At 42.4% G+C, this 16,163-nt stretch overlaps 1 protein-coding gene across 1 annotated transcript in view; it reads right to left on the bottom strand.

Annotated features, from left to right (window-relative positions):
- The window catches only part of RGS9 (regulator of G protein signaling 9), a 224,586-nt gene extending 219,479 nt beyond the window's left edge, over positions 1-5,107 (bottom strand). The window contains exon 1 of the mRNA XM_068264027.1: positions 5,010-5,107. The gene's annotated coding sequence lies outside the window, so the exon portion shown is untranslated. The remainder of the gene's footprint in view (positions 1-5,009) is intronic.
- Positions 5,108-16,163: the final 11,056 nt, after the last annotated feature.

Below are 16,163 nucleotides of genomic sequence, written 5' to 3'. Positions count from 1 at the left end.
GCTAATCCTTGTCACTATGAAAATGGTACCCAATGGTACCCACTAGGCACATGCCTAGAGGCAACACCACAGAAGACGTGTCTGCCAGGTGAGTCAGTATAAAGTTTATCGATGAAGATCGTTGTCCATAATATGTGTGCAGATAACATGCAGTTGTGATGCATTTTAATACAAAAAAGCTACATTAATATGAATACGTTTTTCTAGCTTCCTAGCTCTGTGATACACTTGGCTTGGGGGTGTGGTTTGACTGGAAGGGTGGGGCTTAAAGCGCTGGACTGTTTAGTGCCTATAGGCTCTTGAGATGTAAATCCAGCCTCGATACTCTACATCAGGCACTGTTGCCATAAGACTATCCATAATTTCCCACCTTGCTGCAGGAGTAATTAGCTGCACAAAGCTGAAACCTTTCTACCTTGTTTTAACACCTGGACTAGTTAATTGAACAGCAGCAAACCCTGACACTCCTGTCTGCTAGAAAAGCATGGCGTTTTATATAATATATGCAATGTATAAAACCAAAAAGTGAACTTAAGGCGCATTAAAATAAGAAAAATTAGATACTTACCTAGGAAGAGGCCAGAGGCTTGCCACGTCCTCGTGGAGACTACCACCGCTGCCCGGAAACCTCTTTAAGATTGCAACCATGCTCCCTTTTGTAAAGGAGCATAGCCGTACTGTGCCTGGGCAAGAATGGCCGCACCCGGGCTGCACAGTGGTGTCGAAGTTTGCACCCTCACCTTGCAGAGCTGAATCCCAGCCAGGGCACTATCCGCACAGGGTTTGTATGTTCTCCCCGGGTCTGCGTGGGTGTCCTCTGGGCACTCTGGTTTCCTCCCACATCCCATAAACATACAGATAATTTAATTGGCTTCCCCCTAAATTGGCTGTCTACCATACATACACTACACAATACATACATAGACATATGACTATGGTAGGGATTAGATTGAGAGCCCCTCAGAGGGACCAGGGGCGTAGCAATAGGGGGTGCAGAGGTAGCGACCGCATTGGGGCCCTTGGGCCACAGGGGCCCCGAAGGGCCCTCCCTTAATTACAATATTAGCTCTCTGTTGGTTCTGTGCTCATAATATTCACTTCTATAGATACTTTGAATAGTGGTGATCATTAACAAACGGTCCCCATCCCCTTCTTGCACCTCTGACACTGTAGTTGCCATTGGCAGGTTTTGGTGTGCCGCATGAATTGTTATGTATACAGTGCTTGGAGGGGCCCCATGTAAAACTTGCATCGGGGCCCACAGCTCCTTAGCTACGCCACTGAGAGGGACAGTTAAGTGGCAAGACTGTATACGCTGTACAAGGCTGTGGAAGATGTCTGCGATATATAAATACTAAACAATAATAATAAAAACTGTGCAGTAGCTTCGGCTTACTGTGCAGATATGGCTGTACTCGCGCAGGAGCAGTACGGCTGTGCCCACAGATAGCGGGTAACATGGCCAATGCGAACATATTTGAGAAGCTCTTGTCGGATACATTCCAGGGGTCCGCGTGCCGCATCGGTGGTCTCCAGGAAGTCGTGGGAAGCATCTGGAGAATCCCAAGCCTTCCCTCTTCCTAGAATCTCATGTTTCTACTTCATCAAAGGTGAATTCAAAAGTAATAAATGGGAAATGGTCCAACATGCAGACGTGATGGAGACCCAACTATAGAGTTGTACTACCATCCCGATCTACACAGTGATGCACTGTCATAGTTCTCAGGGTTAGCTGCCACTCTAGAGTGGAGTCACTGCATTCATCAAAACAATAGCAGCAAAATCTGCAGTCTGGAAGAATGCGGAAGGTCCGATTTTTCCACAGTGGACTCAGATGGACAAGGTCAGTGAGAACTGACCCATGGAAAATCAATTCATTCCTCAACCTGTGTGTTCTGAGTCCACTGCCCGCTCCATCAAAATGTTGGGCAAAGGATACTATGTGATCCGCACCTTAATCCCCTCCCACCTTCCCCTCACCAGTCTTGGTGTCCAGAAAGTGAGGAGATTTCCATCACTGTGGGTGGGGATAGAAAATATATGGCTCTGCATCCAGGCTAAGCTCTGGTGCGGCTGCAGGATCAGTCAGGTCGAACGCTGTTAAAATAGTACAGGAGATTTGGGCACAGTCAGCCGAATAATAGGAATTACTGCTATAACAGTGCTCAGTGAGTAACTTCGACGCCGTCAAAAGATGGGAGCTCAAATTACTTTTAAAACACTGTAATTCGGCCAGCCAGCAATAGCTGAAAGACGAAATACATCTTTCCCCACCATCCAAGGCGACCTGGAGGCGGAATAGTAATTAGTGCCGCCGGTACTTGTGCAGGAGCAGGAGAAGGGTAAGCCGTATATCGGCTTTACGCTGTACCCAAATCTCCTGCCGGATATTTCATAGGCATGCATTCAGGTTTGACTGGAATATGACAGATGTGACAGTACGACACAGTACAGTGGAAAGAGGGCAGAGAAGGTGAGCCCTTTCACACCCACTAGGCCCCAGGCACCTGCTTAGGTTACATGGCGGATGATCCTGCTCTGCTGCACATGGGTCCATTTACAGTTTATTACTAGTCACTTTAGGTACACTTTAAAGCCAAGTGAATAATGAACTATATGTGTAGTACAGCTAAGAAATAGGACATTAGTAGCAAAGATATGAGTCTGATATTGTTTTCTAGCACAGAAAGAGTTAAACAAAACTTCAGTTATCTATGCAAAATAGCTTCTCTGAGCTCTATGACCCACTGGGTCGAATACACTCCTGTTTTCTGAAGCACAGCCAAGAAACAGTGAGAGACAATTTGAGATAAGGTTTTACTGCAGAAAAAACTTAAAAGGCTCATTATATCTGATTTGTTGCATAGCTTAAGAGTGGCCATACACTTATAGATTTGCAGCAGATTCAACCATCAGATAGATTTGCAGTCAGATGCCTGTCAAGTCCAATCTGACAGGAATCTATCTGATGTGTGCCACACACTAGGAACTGATTTCCAATAGATTTCAGAATGAAATCTATTGGAAATCTATTGAAAATCCATCTAAATGCATTATTGCACCATTAGATCCAATGCAACTCTATGGGCCATTGATCTGCTGCCAGCAGCAGATTGATCTAGATTTTCCATCCTGTGAGATATATCAAATCGATCGATTTGCAGATTTGAAAGAATCGATTTCCAATCGATCGATAGCTGAAATCGACCAGTGTATGGGCCCCTTAAAGAGAACCAACCCGAGGTGTGTTTGAAGAATGTTATTTGCATACAGAAGCTGGATCTGCCTATACAGCCCAGCCTCTGTTGCTACCCCAAACCCCCCTAAGGTCCCCCTGCACTCTGCAATCAGACATAAATCACAGCAGTTCTGTGCTGGCTGTGTTTACATCTGTAGTGTCAGTCTCGGCTCTCCCCCCCCCCCCTTCTGCAGAGCTCCGGTCCCTGCCCTCCTCCCTTCCCTCTAATCAGCGGGGAGGGAAGGGAGGCAGGCGGGTCGACAGGGAGGCTGTGATTTATGAGGGATTGCAGAGTGCAGGGGGACCTTAGTGGGGTTTGGGATACCAACAGAGGCTGGGCTGTATAGGCAGATCCAGCCTCTGTACGCAGATCACATTCTTCAAACCCACCTCGGGATCTCTTTAAAAGACAGAGTGTGGTTTTAAAACTGCAACTGTGACAGTATTATGTAATGATATAGAAAAGCTATATAACTGAAAATAAAAATATGATATTCTTTTATTTGCTACTAACATTCTATTCATTAGCCACACTACACATACAATTATTATATAAGTTTAAGATTTGCTTTAAGGCATGCATGAGAGACTGGAAATGTGGTAATAAATAATTCAATAAAACTGAATGAGAATACTGTATTGACATGAGATATTATGCACAAGCATTCATTGATGCACATAATTTGTCGCAAAGTGGGTGCTAAACATTTCCCATGGCTGGTAAGTTTCAGTGAATCATGAGATGAAGTCAGGTCAGCAAACCATTAACAATATATTAAGCAGGTGTGAAGAATTCTAAGGTAGTTAAACGAAATCGACACAATAGTGCATAGCTTCAAACTTCAAACTGATTATTAAACAAGTAAATGCTACAGCTATGGAAGTTATAGAGACACTGAAGCGAAAAAAAAATTATGATATTATGATTTGTATGTGTAGTACAGCTAAGAAATAAAACATTAAAGGTGCCCATACACTCGTCAGATTGGCAGCAGATAGATAAGAAATGCATCTGATGATCTATCTGATGCGTTTTTAGAACATTTTTTACCAGGAAAGAATTCCAATAGATTTCATTTTGAAATCTATTGAAATTCGATCTGATGGCATTTTTTTGCCATCAGATTTCCATTAAGGCCAATGCAAACTGATAAGCAATCTCATCAGATCGACCTAAATTTTCCACCCTGCAAGTTCGATGGAAATCCATCGAAATCGATCGAAATCGGCCGTCGATCGGTCGATTGGCCAACCGATTTGCAATCGATTGATCGATCGATCGATCGGGATCGATCGGTCGGCCAGAAAATCGGCTGAGTGTATGGGCTGCTTAAGATCAGATACATCAGTCTAATTGTTTCCAGTACAGGAAGAGTTGAGAAACTCCAGTTGTTATCTCTATGCAAACAAGCCATTAAGCTCTCCGACTAAGTTAGTCGTGGAGAGGGCTGTTATCTGACTTTTATTATCTCAACTGTAAGTGAACTAATTACTTTTCCTCTGCCAGAGGAGAGGTCATTACTTTACAGACTGCTCTGAAAGAATAATTTTGAATGCTGAGTGTTGTGTAATCTGCACATATTATAGAATGATGCAATGTTAGAAAAAACACTATATACCTGAAAATAAAAAGTATGAGAATATTTTCTTTGCTGCTAATCTTCTAGTAATTATTCATAGTATACAACCAATTCACTATATCATATATTTTTTTTCGCTTCAGTGTCTCTTTAATAGCTGTATCTAGGCAGACATTTTGGTTCATACTCACTATTGAAATAAAACAATTCCATTGCTCATCCATAAATAGTGAAGAGGATTCTTTGTTCTTCTTCTGGAAATTGCTTTCACTTCTGTCGTTAATACTTAGCCCCTGACAAGGAGACTGCCCTATTTGCACACAAAATAACTGCTGGTCAATATACTGTAAGGCCGAGAACCCACTAGGAATAGCTGCAGCGCTTTAAAATCAGAGCAGCGCTGTGTGCAGCAATTCCTAGGGCGATTGTGCTCCCATTTCCCAGTGATTGGAAGCGATGGACAGTAAACCCTACAGAGCTCCCGATTACTGATTTTTGTTTTTCAATAAACTTTATGATACTTACCAGGTTTCTGAATACTCGGTAAAGTATAAATCGCTGCAAAATTGCTTTTTAAAGCGAGTTTGCAGCGTTGCTATACACAGTTCGCTGCAATTAACCCTAATCGCAATCGCACTAGTGGGTTCTCCATCACTCACTTTCATTAGGAAAGAAGTTTTTAGGAATCACCAGCGATCCTAAAACGCTGCCAAAACATCCTAGTGGGGCTCAGCCCTAATACTATAAGAGTAACCTAGTGGTAATATAATGGCATTTCAGGGCATTATCCCGCAAGAACTCATCATTTATGCCTGGTAAATAAAATGTCCAGTCTGGAGCTACTGTGAAATAATTGCCTTGTGAAGTAATGGTTCCCTCTCATATATAAGATGCTACTGTGAAGCAATTACTCCTACCCCAATATAATCAGCCCAAGAGGAATGGTCCCTGCTCATGTATAATGAGCCCGAGATGGAATAGGCCTGAGGAAGTGTTCACTCTTATATAATAACCCCTTGAGAGGTAAGTCTCTGGTTTTATATAACAAACCCCTGTGAGGTAATGGTCCCTGGATTTATATAATGAACCCCTGTGAGGTAATAGTCCCTGGATTTATATAATAACCCCTTGAGAGGTAAGTCTCTGGTTTTATATAACAAACCCCTGTGAGGTAATGGTCCCTGGATTTATATAATGAACCCCTGTGAGGTAATGGTCCCTGAATTTATATAATGAACCCCTGTGAGGTAATGGCCCCTGGATTTATATAATGAACCCCTGTGAGGTAATGGTCCCTGGTTTTATATAATGAGCCCCTGAGAGGTAATAGTCTCTGGTTTTATATAACAAACCCCTGTGAGGTAATGGCCCCTGGATTTATATAATGAACCCCTGTGAGGTAATGGTCCCTGGATTTATATAATGAACCCCTGAGAGGTAATGGTCCCTGGATTTATATAATGAACCCCTGTGAGGTAATGGTCCCTGGATTTATATAATAAACCCCTGTGAGGTAATGGCCCCTGGATTTATATAATGAACCCCTGTGAGGTAATGGTCCCTGAATTTATATAACAAACCCCTGTGAGGTAATGGTCCCTGGATTTATATAATGAACCCCTGTGAGATAATGGCCCCTGAATTTATATAATGAACCCCTGTGAGGTAATGGTCCCTGGATTTGTAGAATGAACCCCTGTGAGGTAATGGTCCCTGGATTTATATAATGAACCCCTGTGAGGTAATGGCCCCTGGATTTATATAATGAACCCCTGTGAAGTAATGATCCCCGGATTTATATAATGAACCCCTGTGAGGTAATGATCCCTGGATTTATATAATGAACCCCTGAGAGGTAATGGTCCCTGGATTTATATAATGAACCCCTGAGAGGTAAGGGTTCCTGGATTTATATACTGAACCCCTGAGAGGTAATGGCCCCTGGATTTATATAATGAACCCCTGTGAGGTAATGGTCCCTGGATTTATATAATGAACCCCTGTGAGGTAATGGTCCCTGGATTATTATAATGAACCCCTGTGAGGTAATAGTCTCTGGTTTTATATAACAAACCCCTGTGAGGTAATGGTCCCTGGATTTATATAATGAACCCCTGTGCGGTAATGGTCCCTGGATTTATATAATGAACCCCTGTGAGATAATGGCCCCTGAATTTATATAATGAACCCCTGTGAGGTAATGATCCCTGAATTTATATAATGAACCCCTGTGAGGTAATGGCCCCTGGATTTATATAATGAACCCCTGTGAGGTAATGGTCCCTGGATTTATATAATGAACCCCTGTGAGGTAATGGCCCCTGGATTTATATAATGAACCCCTGTGAGATAATGGCCCCTGAATTTATATAATGAACCCCTGTGAGGTAATGATCGCTGAATTTATATAATGAACCCCTGTGAGGTAATGGCCCCTGGATTTATATAATGAACCCCTGTGAGGTAATGGTCCCTGGATTTATATAATGAGCCCCTGAGAGGTAATAGTCTCTGGTTTTATATAACAAACCCCTGTGAGGTAATGGCCCCTGGATTTATATAATGAACCCCTGTGAGGTAATGGTCCCTGGATTTATATAATGAACCCCTGAGAGGTAATGGTCCCTGGATTTATATAATGAACCCCTGTGAGGTAATGGTCCCTGGATTTATATAATGAACCCCTGTGAGGTAATGGCCCCTGGATTTATATAATGAACCCCTGTGAGGTAATGGCCCCTGAATTTATATAACAAACCCCTGTGAGGTAATGGTCCCTGGATTTATATAATGAACCCCTGTGAGATAATGGCCCCTGAATTTATATAATGAACCCCTGTGAGGTAATGGTCCCTGGATTTGTAGAATGAACCCCTGTGAGGTAATGGTCCCTGGATTTATATAATGAACCCCTGTGAGGTAATGGCCCCTGGATTTATATAATGAACCCCTGTGAAGTAATGATCCCCGGATTTATATAATGAACCCCTGTGAGGTAATGATCCCTGGATTTATATAATGAGCCCCTGAGAGGTAAGGGTTCCTGGATTTATATACTGAACCCCTGAGAGGTAATGGCCCCTGGATTTATATAATGAACCCCTGTGAGGTAATGGTCCCTGGATTTATATAATGAACCCCTGTGAGGTAATGGTCCCTGGATTTATATAATGAACCCCTGAGAGGTAATGGCCCCTGGATTTATATAATGAACCCCTGTGAGGTAATGGTCCCTGGATTTATATATAGAGCCCCTGAGAGGTAATAGTCTCTGGTTTTATATAACAAACCCCTGTGAGGTAATGGCCCCTGGATTTATATAATGAACCCCTGTGAGATAATGGCCCCTGAATTTATATAATGAACCCCTGTGAGGTAATGATCCCTGAATTTATATAATGAACCCCTGTGAGGTAATGGCCCCTAGATTTATATAATGAACCACTGTGAGGTAATGGTCCCTGGATTTATATAATGAGCCCCTGAGAGGTAATAGTCTCTGGTTTTATATAACAAACCCCTGTGAGGTAATGGCCCCTGGATTTATATAATGAACCCCTGTGAGGTAATGGCCCCTGGATTTATATAATGAACCCCTGTGAGATAATGGCCCCTGAATTTATATAACAAACCCCTGTGAGGTAATGGTCCCTGGATTTATATAATGAACCCCTGTGAGGTAATGGCCCCTGGATTTATATAATGAACCCCTGTGAGGTAATGGCCCCTGAATTTATATAACAAACCCCTGTGAGGTAATGGTCCCTGGATTTATATAATGAACCCCTGTGAGATAATGGCCCCTGAATTTATATAATGAACCCCTGTGAGGTAATGGTCCCTGGATTTGTAGAATGAACCCCTGTGAGGTAATGGTCCCTGGATTTATATAATGAACCCCTGTGAGGTAATGGCCCCTGGATTTATATAATGAACCCCTGTGAAGTAATGATCCCCGGATTTATATAATGAACCCCTGTGAGGTAATGATCCCTGGATTTATATAATGAACCCCTGAGAGGTAATGGTCCCTGGATTTATATAATGAACCCCTGAGAGGTAAGGGTTCCTGGATTTATATACTGAACCCCTGAGAGGTAATGGCCCCTGGATTTATATAATGAACCCCTGTGAGGTAATGGTCCCTGGATTTATATAATGAACCCCTGTGAGGTAATGGTCCCTGGATTATTATAATGAACCCCTGTGAGGTAATAGTCTCTGGTTTTATATAACAAACCCCTGTGAGGTAATGGTCCCTGGATTTATATAATGAACCCCTGTGCGGTAATGGTCCCTGGATTTATATAATGAACCCCTGTGAGATAATGGCCCCTGAATTTATATAATGAACCCCTGTGAGGTAATGATCCCTGAATTTATATAATGAACCCCTGTGAGGTAATGGCCCCTGGATTTATATAATGAACCCCTGTGAGGTAATGGTCCCTGGATTTATATAATGAACCCCTGTGAGATAATGGCCCCTGAATTTATATAATGAACCCCTGTGAGGTAATGATCGCTGAATTTATATAATGAACCCCTGTGAGGTAATGGCCCCTGGATTTATATAATGAACCCCTGTGAGGTAATGGTCCCTGGATTTATATAATGAGCCCCTGAGAGGTAATAGTCTCTGGTTTTATATAACAAACCCCTGTGAGGTAATGGCCCCTGGATTTATATAATGAACCCCTGTGAGGTAATGGTCCCTGGATTTATATAATGAACCCCTGAGAGGTAATGGTCCCTGGATTTATATAATGAACCCCTGTGAGGTAATGGTCCCTGGATTTATATAATGAACCCCTGTGAGGTAATGGCCCCTGGATTTATATAATGAACCCCTGTGAGGTAATGGCCCCTGAATTTATATAACAAACCCCTGTGAGGTAATGGTCCCTGGATTTATATAATGAACCCCTGTGAGATAATGGCCCCTGAATTTATATAATGAACCCCTGTGAGGTAATGGTCCCTGGATTTGTAGAATGAACCCCTGTGAGGTAATGGTCCCTGGATTTATATAATGAACCCCTGTGAGGTAATGGCCCCTGGATTTATATAATGAACCCCTGTGAAGTAATGATCCCCGGATTTATATAATGAACCCCTGTGAGGTAATGATCCCTGGATTTATATAATGAGCCCCTGAGAGGTAAGGGTTCCTGGATTTATATACTGAACCCCTGAGAGGTAATGGCCCCTGGATTTATATAATGAACCCCTGTGAGGTAATGGTCCCTGGATTTATATAATGAACCCCTGTGAGGTAATGGTCCCTGGATTTATATAATGAACCCCTGAGAGGTAATGGCCCCTGGATTTATATAATGAACCCCTGTGAGGTAATGGTCCCTGGATTTATATATAGAGCCCCTGAGAGGTAATAGTCTCTGGTTTTATATAACAAACCCCTGTGAGGTAATGGCCCCTGGATTTATATAATGAACCCCTGTGAGATAATGGCCCCTGAATTTATATAATGAACCCCTGTGAGGTAATGATCCCTGAATTTATATAATGAACCCCTGTGAGGTAATGGCCCCTAGATTTATATAATGAACCACTGTGAGGTAATGGTCCCTGGATTTATATAATGAGCCCCTGAGAGGTAATAGTCTCTGGTTTTATATAACAAACCCCTGTGAGGTAATGGCCCCTGGATTTATATAATGAACCCCTGTGAGGTAATGGCCCCTGGATTTATATAATGAACCCCTGTGAGATAATGGCCCCTGAATTTATATAACAAACCCCTGTGAGGTAATGGTCCCTGGATTTATATAATGAACCCCTGTGAGGTAATGGCCCCTGGATTTATATAATGAACCCCTGTGAGGTAATGGCCCCTGAATTTATATAACAAACCCCTGTGAGGTAATGGTCCCTGGATTTATATAATGAACCCCTGTGAGATAATGGCCCCTGAATTTATATAATGAACCCCTGTGAGGTAATGGTCCCTGGATTTGTAGAATGAACCCCTGTGAGGTAATGGTCCCTGGATTTATATAATGAACCCCTGTGAGATAATGGCCCCTGCATTTATATAATGAACCCCTGTGAGGTAATGGTCCCTGGATTTATATAATGAACCCCTGTGAGGTAATGGCCCCTGGATTTATATAATGAACCCCTGAGAGGTAATGGTCCCTGGATTTATATAATGAACCCCTTAGAGGTAAGGGTTCCTGGATTTATATACTGAACCCCTGAGAGGTAATGGCCCCTGGATTTATATAATGAACCCCTGTGAGGTATTGGTCCCTGGATTTATAAAATGAACCCCTGAGAGGTAATGGTCCCTGGATTTATATAATGAACCCCTGTGAGGTAATGGTCCCTGAATTTATATAATGAACCCCTGTGAGGTAATGGCCCCTGGATTTATATAATGAACCCCTGAGAGGTAATGGTCCCTGGATTTATATAATGAACCCCTTAGAGGTAAGGGTTCCTGGATTTATATACTGAACCCCTGAGAGGTAATGGCCCCTGGATTTATATAATGAACCCCTGTGAGGTAATGGTCCCTGGATTTATAAAATGAACCCCTGAGAGGTAATGGTCCCTGGATTTATATAATGAACCCCTGTGAGGTAATGGTCCCTGAATTTATATAATGAACCCCTGTGAGGTAAGGGCCCCTGGATTTATATAATGAACCCCTGTGAGGTAATGGTCCCTGGATTTATATAATGAACCCCTGAGAGGTAATGGCCCCTGGATTTATATAATAATCCCCTGTGAGGTAATGGTCCCTGGATTTATATAATGAACCCCTGTGAGATAATGGCCCCTGAATTTATATAATGAACCCCTGTGAGGTAATGATCCCTGAATTTATATAATGAACCCCTGTGAGGTAATGGCCCCTGGATTTATATAATGAACCCCTGTGAGGTAATGGTCCCTGGATTTATATAATGAGCCCCTGAGAGGTAATAGTCTCTGGTTTTATATAACAAACCCCTGTGAGGTAATGGCCCCTGGATTTATATAATGAACCCCTGTGAGGTAATGGCCCCTCAATTTATATAATGAACCCCTGTGAGGTAATGGCCCCTGGATTTATATAATGAACCCCTGTGAGGTAATGGTCCCTGGATTTATATAATGAGCCCCTGAGAGGCAATAGTCTCTGGTTTTATATAACAAACCCCTGTGAGGTAATGGTCCCTGGATTTATATAATGAGCCCCTGAGAGGTAATAGTCTCTGGTTTTATATAACAAACCCCTGTGAGGTAATGGTCTCTGGATTTATATAATGAACCCCTGTGAGGTAATGGCCCCTGGATTTATATAATGAACCCCTGTGAGATAATGGCCCCTGAATTTATATAATGAACCCCTGAGAGGTAATGGTCCCTGGATTTATAGAATGAACCCCTGTGAGGTAATGGTCCCTGGATTTATATAATGAACCCCTGTGAGGTAATGGCCCCTGGATTTATATAATGAACTCCTGTAAGGTAATGGTCCCTGGATTTATATAATGAACCCCTGAGAGGTAATGGTCCCTGGATTTATATACTGAACCCCTGTGAGATAATGGTCCCTGGATTTATATAATGAACCCCTGAGAGGTAATGGCCCCTGGATTTATATAATGAGCCCCTGTGAGGTAATGGCCCCTGGATTTATATAATGAACCCCTGTGAGGTAATGGTCCCTGGATTTATATAATGAACCCCTGAGAGGTAATGGTCCCTGGATTTATATAATGAACCCCTGAGAGGTAATGGCCACTGGATTTATATAATGAACCCCTGAGAGGTAATGGTCCCTGGATTTATATAATGAACCCCTGAGAGGTAATGGTCCCTGGATTTATATAATGAACCCCGTGAGGTAATGGTCCCTGGATTTATATAATGAACCCCTGTGAGGTAATGGTCCCTGGATTTATATAATGAACCCCTGAGAGGTAATGGTCCCTGGATTTATATAATTAACCCCTGAGAGGTAATGGTCCCTGGATTTATATAATGAACCCCTGTGAGGTAATGGTCCCTGGATTTATATAATGAACCCCTGTGAGGTAATGGTCCCTGGATTTATATAATGAACCCCTGTGAGGTAATGGTCCCTGGATTTATATAATGAACCCCTGTGAGGTAATGGCCCCTGAATTTATATAATGAACTCCTGTAAGGTAATGGTCCCCGGATTTATATAATGAACCCCTGAGGGGTAATGGTCCCTGGATTTATATACTGAACCCCTGTGAGGTAATGGTCCCTGGATTTATATAATGAACCCCTGAGAGGTAATGGCCCCTGGATTTATATAATGAGCCCCTGTGAGGTAATGGCCCCTGGATTTATATAATGAACCCCTGTGAGGTAATGGTCCCTGGATTTATATAATGAACCCCTGAGAGGTAATGGTCCCTGGATTTATATAATGAACCCCTGAGAGGTAATGGCCACTGGATTTATATAATGAACCCCGTGAGGTAATGGTCCCTGGATTTATATAATGAACCCCTGTGAGGTAATGGTCCCTGGATTTATAGAATGAACCCCTGTGAGGTAATGGTCCCTGGATTTATAGAATGAACCCCTGTGAGGTAATGGCCCCTGGATTTATATAATTAACTCCTGCAAGGTAATGGTCCCTGGATTTATATAATGAACCCCTGAGAGGTAATGGTCCCTGGATTTAAATACTGAACCCCTGTGAGATAATGGTCCCTGGATTTATATAATGAACCCCTGAGAGGTAATGGCCCCTGGATTTATATAATGAGCCCCTGTGAGGTAATGGTCCCTGGATTTATATAATGAACCCCTGAGAGGTAATGGTCCCTGGATTTATATAATGAACCCCTGAGAGGTAATGGCCCCTGGATTTATATAATGAACCCCTGAGAGGTAATGGTCCCTGGATTTATATAATGAACCCCTGAGAGGTAATGGTCCCTGGATTTATATAATGAACCCCGTGAGGTAATGGTCCCTGGATTTATATAATGAACCCTGTGAGGTAATGGTCCCTGGATTTATATAATGAACCCCTGAGAGGTAATGGTCCCTGGATTTATATAATTAACCCCTGAGAGGTAATGGTCCCTGGATTTATATAATGAACCCCTGTGAGGTAATGGTCCCTGGATTTATATAATGAACCCCTGTGAGGTAATGGTCCCTGGATTTATATAATGAACCCCTGTGAGGTAATGGTCCCTGGATTTATATAATGAACCCCTGTGAGGTAATGGCCCCTGGATTTATATAATGAACTCCTGTAAGGTAATGGTCCCTGGATTTATATAATGAACCCCTGAGAGGTAATGGTCCCTGGATTTATATACTGAACCCCTGTGAGGTAATGGTCCCTGGATTTATATAATGAACCCCTGAGAGGTCATGGCCCCTGGATTTATATAATGAGCCCCTGTGAGGTAATGGCCCCTGGATTTATATAATGAACCCCTGTGAGGTAATGGTCCCTGGGTTTATATAATGAACCCTTTGAGGTAATGGTCCCTGGATTTATATAATGAACCCCTGTGAGGTAATTGTCCCTGGATTTATATAATGAACCCCTGAGAGGTAATGGTCCCTGGATTTATATAATGAACCCCTGAGAGGTAATGGTCCCTGGATTTATATAATGAACCCCTGTGAGGTAATGGTCCCTGGATTTATATAATGAACCCCTGTGAGGTAATGGTCCCTGGATTTATATAATGAACCCCTGTGAGGTAATGGTCCCTGGATTTATATAATGAACCCCTGAGAGGTAATGGTCCCTGGATTTATATAATGAACCCCTGAGAGGTAATGGTCCCTGGATTTATATAATGAACCCGTGAGAGGTAATGGTCCCTGGATTTATATAATGAACCCCTGTGAGGTAATGGCCCCTGGATTTATATAATGAACCCCTGAGAGGTAATGGCCCCTGGATTTATATAATGAACCCCTGTGAGTTAATGGTCCCTGGATTTATATAATGAACCCTGAGAGGTAATGGTCCCTGGATTTATATAATGAACCCCTGTGAGGTAATGGTCCCTGGATTTATATAATGAACCCCTGTGAGGTAATGGTCCCTGGATGTATATAATGAACCCCTGTGAGGTAATGGTCCCTGGATTTATATAATGAACCCCTGAGAGGTAATGGTCCCTGGATTTATATAATGAACCCCTGAGAGGTAATGGTCCCTGGATTTATATAATGAACCCCTGTGAGGTAATGGTCCCTGGATTTATATAATGAACCTGTGAGAGGTAATGGTCCCTGGATTTAAATAATGAACCCCTGTGAGGTAATGGCACCTGGATTTATATAATGAACCCCTGAGAGGTAATGGCCCCTGGATTTATATAATGAACCCCTGTGAGGTAATGGTCCCTGGATTTATATAATGAACCTGTGAGAGGTAATGGTCCCTGGATTTATATAATGAACCCCTGAGAGGTAATAGTCCCTGGATTTATATAATAAACCCCTGAGAGGTAATGGCCCCTGGATTTATATAATGAACCCCTGTGAGGTAATGGCCCCTGGATTTATATAATGAACTCCTGTAAGGTAATGGTCCCTGGATTTATATAATGAACCCCTGTGAGGTAATGGTCCCTGGATTTATATAATGAACCTCTGTGAGGTAATGGTCCCTGGATTTATATACTGAACCCCTGTGAGGTAATGGTCCCTGGATTTATATAATGAACCCATGTGAGGTAATGGTCCCTGAATTTATATAATGAACCCCTGAGAAATAATGTACCCTGAATTTATATAATGAACCCCTGTGAGGTAATGGTCCCTGGATTTATATAATGAACCCCTGTGAGGTAATGGTCCCTGGATTTATATAATGAACCCCTGAGAGGTAATGGTCTCTGGATTTATATAACGAACCCCTGAGAGGTAATGGTCTCTGGATTTATATAATGAACCCCTGAGAGGTAATGGTCCCTGGATTTATATAATGAACCCCTGTGAGGTAATGGTCCCTGGATTTATATAATGAACCCCTGAGAGGTAATGGTCTCTGGATTTATATAATGAACCCCTGAGAGGTAATGGTCTCTGGATTTATATAATGAACCCCTGAGAGGTAATGGTCCCTGGATTTATATAATGAACCCCTGAGAGGTAATGGTCTCTGGATTTATATAATGAACCCCTGAGAGGTAATGGTCTCTGGATTTATATAATGAACCCCTGAGAGGTAATGGTCCCTGGATTTATATAATGAACCCCTGAGAGGTAAAGGTCTTTGGATTTATATTGTGAAGTTGGCCAAGTGTGTACAATGTTATTCAAGCCCCATTGTTCCACAGCATCACATAGCCATTTGGCATATCAGTGTGTGGACA

Source organism: Hyperolius riggenbachi, chromosome 12 (assembly GCF_040937935.1).
Source record: "Hyperolius riggenbachi isolate aHypRig1 chromosome 12, aHypRig1.pri, whole genome shotgun sequence".
Lineage (NCBI taxonomy): Eukaryota > Metazoa > Chordata > Amphibia > Anura > Hyperoliidae > Hyperolius > Hyperolius riggenbachi.
This window is presented reverse-complemented; position numbering and strand designations above follow the sequence as displayed.